Below are 5,000 nucleotides of genomic sequence, written 5' to 3' on the forward strand. Positions count from 1 at the left end.
GCCGTTTAAAGTACTGCCGCTCGAGGTGCACAATTTGCGGGGGAATTGTTAATGGGCGTCGGCGTGCTGGGTGACGATGTGGAGATGTGGAACGCCGAGCCAGATCTATCTTATTTGTTTGCTTGGCCCACTGGACTTTGCGTGGGCTTTGCAACACTGTGTGCTAGGTTAAATCACGGCCAATAGAGTGAGTGTTTTTAATGATCCTGATCTGATAAGGGGACTAGAGGTAAAAGAGCCGTTAGGAGGCAGTGATCACAACACGATAAGTTTTACTCTGCAAATGGAAAGGTAGAAGGGAAAATCGGAAGTGTCTGTATTACAGTATAGCAAAGGGGATTACAGAGGCATGAGGCGGGAGCTGGCCAAAATTGACTGGAAGGAGGCCCTAGCAGGGAAGACGGTAGAACAGCAATGGCAGGTATTCCAGGAATAATGCAGAGGTTGCAGGATCAATTTATTCCAAAGAGGTGGAAAGACTCTAAGGGGAGTAAGAGACACCTGTGGCTGACAAGGGAAGTCAGGGACAGCATAAAAATTAAGGAGAGGAGGTATAACATAGCAAAGAAGAGTGGGAAGACAGAGGATTGGGACTCTTTTAAAGAGCAACAAAAGTTAACTAAAGAGGCAATGCGGGGAGAAAAGATGAGGTGCGAGGGTAAACTAGCCAATAATATAAAGGAGGATAGCAAAAGTTTTTTTAGGTACGTGAAGAGGAAAAAAATAGTCAAGGCAAATGTGGGTCCCTTGAAGACAGAAACGGGGGAATTTATTATGGGGAACAAAGAAATGGCAGACGAGTTAAACCGTTACTTTGGGTCTGTCTTCACTGAGGAAGATACACACAATCTCCCAAATGTTCTAGGGGCCGGAGAACCTAGGGTGATGGAGGAACTGAAGGAAATCCACATTAGGCAGGAAATGGTTTTGGGTAGACTGATGGGACTGAAGGCTGATAAATCCCCAGGGCCTGATGGTCTGCATCCCAGGGTACCTAAGGAGGTGGCTCTAGAAATAGTGGAAGCATTGGAGATCATTTTTCAATGTTCTATATAGATTCAGGATCAGTTCCTGTGGATTGGAGGATAGCAAATGTTATCCCACTTTTTAAGAAGGGAGGGAGAGAGAAAACGGGTAATTATAGACCAGTTAGTCTGACATCAGTGGTGGGGAAGATGCTGGAGTCAATTAGAAAAGACGAAATTGCTGAGCATTTGGATAGCAGTAACAGGATCATTGCGAGTCAGCATGGATTTACGAAGGGGAAATCATGCTTGACAAATCTACTGGAATGTTTTGAGGATGTAACTAGGAAAATTGACAGGGGAGAGTCAGTGGACGTGGTGTACCTCGACTTTCAGAAAGCCTTCGACAAGCTCCCACATAGGAGATTAGTGGGCAAAATTAGGGCACGTGGTATTGGGGGTAGGGTACTGACATGGATAGAAAATTGGTTGACAGACGGAAAGCAAAGAGTGGGTATAAATGGGTCCCTCTCGGAATGGCAGGCAGTGACCAGTGGGGTACCGCAAGGTTCGGTGCTGGGACCCCAGCTATTTACGATATGCATTAATGACTTAGACGGAGGGATTAAAAGTACCATTAGCAAATTTGCAGATGATACTAAGCTGGAGGGTAGTGTGAATTGTGAGGAAGATGCAATAAGGCTGCAGGATGACTTGGACAGGTTGTGTGAGTGGGCGGATACATGGCAGATGCAGTTTAATGTAGATAAGTGCGAGGTTATTCACTTTGGAAGTAAGAGTAGAAAGGCAGATTATTGTCTGAATGGTGTCAAGTTAGGAGGAGGGGGAGTTCAACGAGATCTGGATGTCCTAGTGCATCAGTCAATGAAAGGAAGCATGCAGGTACAGCAGGCAGTGAAGAAAGCCAATGGAATGTTGGCCTTCGTAACCAGAGGAGTTGAGTATAGGAGCAAAGAGGTCCTTCTACAGTTGTAGCGGGCCCTGGTGAGACCGCACCTGGAGTACTGTGTGCAGTTTTGGTCTCCAAATTTGAGGAAGGATATTCTTGCTATGGAGGGCGTGCAGCGTAGGTTCACTAGGTTAATTCCCGGAATGGCGGGACGGTCGTATGTTGAAAGGCTGGAGCGATTGGGCTTGTATACACTGGTATTTAGAAGAATGAGGGGGGATCTTATTGAAACATATACGATAATTAGGGGATTGGACACATTAGAGGCAGGAAACATGTTCCCAATGTTGGGGGAGTCCAGAACAAGGGGCCACCGTTTAAGAATAAGGGGTAGGCCATTTAGAACGGAGATGAGGAAGAACCTTTTCAGTCAGAGAGTGGTGAAGGTGTGGAATTCTCTGCCTCAGAAGGCAGTGGAGGCCAGTTCGTTGGATGCTTTCAAGAGAGAGCTGGATAGAGCTCTTAAGGATAACGGAGTGAGGGGGTATGGGGAGAAGGCAGGAACGGGGTACTGATTGAGAGTGATCAGCCATGATCGCATTGAATGGCGGTGCTGGCTCGAAGGGCTGAATGGCCGACTCCTGCACCTATTGTCTATTGTCTATTGTCTATAATCAACCACTTTATTTTGCCCGTCTTTGTGACTCCTCTTTGACACGTCGATCACCGCTGAGGCTGTTTTACCTGTTTCCCCTATGTACCGTAAGGTACACTCCTTACATTGAACTGCATACACCCCATTATTTCGCTCACGGGTTATCCTCTGTGCTATCCAGTCTCTCCTGTCACCCTGTTCTATGTTTTTGTCTATTACCCAGTGGGAGCAGGCCCCATATTGACATTAATTTGTAACCCTACTGCTCCCCTCGTCTGCTGGTTTTATCACCATCTCATGTTTATCCCTCAGCTCTGCCGTGGTCTCCCTCTCTTTTTTTCTGGTGAGGTTCGGCCTATCCTTTGTCATGGGCATATCCCAGGCTGTTTTAGTAACGTTCTTTTAAAACGTGTCGTGTTTGTTTGGCTTTACCCACGTTCCAGCATTAGAGGCCAATTTTTGCAATGTTTCCTGGGTGGGATTTGCCGGTTTTACAAATGGTGTCACTATCTCACCCTGCTTCCTGATACCCTTATGGGGTCGGCTCTGTTCTTGCAGAACCCTCGGGTGGTGCAGAGTCTGGGCCTTGTTATCAATATCTTGCCCTGCTTCCCGATACCCTTGCGGGTTCGGCTCTGTTCTTGCAGATCCCTCAGGTGGTGCAGAGTCTGGGCGGCATCGTCACCCAGCACACCGACGCCCACTGAAAATTACCCACGCACAGTGCGCGCCTGGAGCGGCAGTAGTTCAAACTACCCCTACCCCTACCCCTACCCCTACCGCTACCCCTACCCCTACCCCTACCCCTAACCCTAACCCTAACCCTAACCCTAACCCTAACCCTAACCCTAACCCTAACCCTAACCCTAACCCTAACCCTAACCCTAACCCTAACCCTAACCCTAACCCTGACCCTAATGCAGGCAGAGTTATTTATAAAGTGGCCCAGACTCTGCACCACCTGAGGGTTTTGTAACAGAACCAACCCCATAAGGGTTTCAGGAAGCAGGGCAAGATATTGATAACAAGGCGCAGACTCTGCACCACCTCAGGGTTCTGCAAGAACAGAGCCGACCCCATAAGGGCATCAGGAATCAGGGCAAGATATTGATAAAATGGCCCAGACTCTGCACCACCTGAGGGTTCTGCAAGAACAGAGCCGACCCCATAAGGGCATCAGGAAGCAGGGCAAGATATTGGTAACAAGGCCCACGGGGAAGGCGGCATACTTTGGGGTTATTTTGTAGTGAGTTTTGAAGGCATGTGCTAGTGTTACGCATACCGAGGGCGCGCAAAGTTCGGCGCGCCCGGGCCAAAACGCCTCTGCTGGCCGCGGCCGAGTCGGCCGACGGATTGCCACGGACTTGCTTGACGACCTGTCACTCTCCGTGCATCGGTTGCACGCCCGGTTCGTCCTTTCCATTTGTTTCATGATGTACACGCGGCAGGCGGAATATTTTAAAAGCACTGTTCTGTTCGAAGTGCACAATGGCCGTTGGGGCAATGCAACTGGGGGTCGGTCGACCGGCTGACGACGCCTGCCTGCCGATTTGGTTCACGATGTCCCCGCCGAAGGCGGCATACTTGAAAGTACTGCCGTTCGCGGCGCGCAATTTGCAGGGGGGAGGAATTGTTAGTGGACGTCTGTGTGCTGGGTGACGATGCTTGCCGACTTGGTTCATGCCGTCCACGCCGAAGACGGCGCCGTTTAAAGTACTGCCGCTCGAGGTGCACAATTTGCGGGGGAATTGTTATTGGGCGTCGGCGTGCTGGGTGACGATGTGGAGATGAGGAACGCCGAGCCAGATCTATCTTATTTGTTTGCTTGGGCCACTGGACTTTGCATGGGCTTTGCATCATTGTGTGCTACGTTAAATCACGGCCAATTGAGTGAGTATTTTTTATTCAACCACTCTATTTTGCCCGTCTTTGTGACTCCTCTATGACACGCCGATCACCGCTGACGTGTTAATCTGCGTGTTAGGTATCTCGGGGGTCAGTTGGACGGACAGATGTGTAAGGGTTTTGTTCGGAAGGATCGTTGAGTGTAAACGGTGAACGGGGGTTAAAGGCCCTGAGGTTTCAATCCTCTAAAGAATGTAAAAGGTCTGACGCGTTAGCTAGCAGCTAATGAGGTGAACCTAGCAGCTAATGAGGCTCTCTCTCTCTCACGGCCCCGGGACTCCCTCCCTCCCTCCTCCCTCTTGGAACCCTCCCTGCGTGGGGGGGGGGCACGAAGAAAAAGAGGGTATAAGAAGAATCCAGTGGAAGGAGTAGGGACTGGGGGCGAGGTCAGACAGCCTATCCGGCTAATAAAGCATCATGAGGTTAGGTATAAACTCTGATGACTGCATAAACTCGCCCCTAATGGGGGGGGGGGGGGGGCACTCTCTCCCCCACCCCTCTCTCCCCAGTGCCACTCCCTCCGACCCCCCCCCCCACTCTCTTCGTGTCGCTGGGCCCGCCCGGC

Source organism: Rhinoraja longicauda, unplaced genomic scaffold (assembly GCF_053455715.1).
Source record: "Rhinoraja longicauda isolate Sanriku21f unplaced genomic scaffold, sRhiLon1.1 Scf000849, whole genome shotgun sequence".
Taxonomy (NCBI): domain Eukaryota; kingdom Metazoa; phylum Chordata; class Chondrichthyes; order Rajiformes; family Arhynchobatidae; genus Rhinoraja; species Rhinoraja longicauda.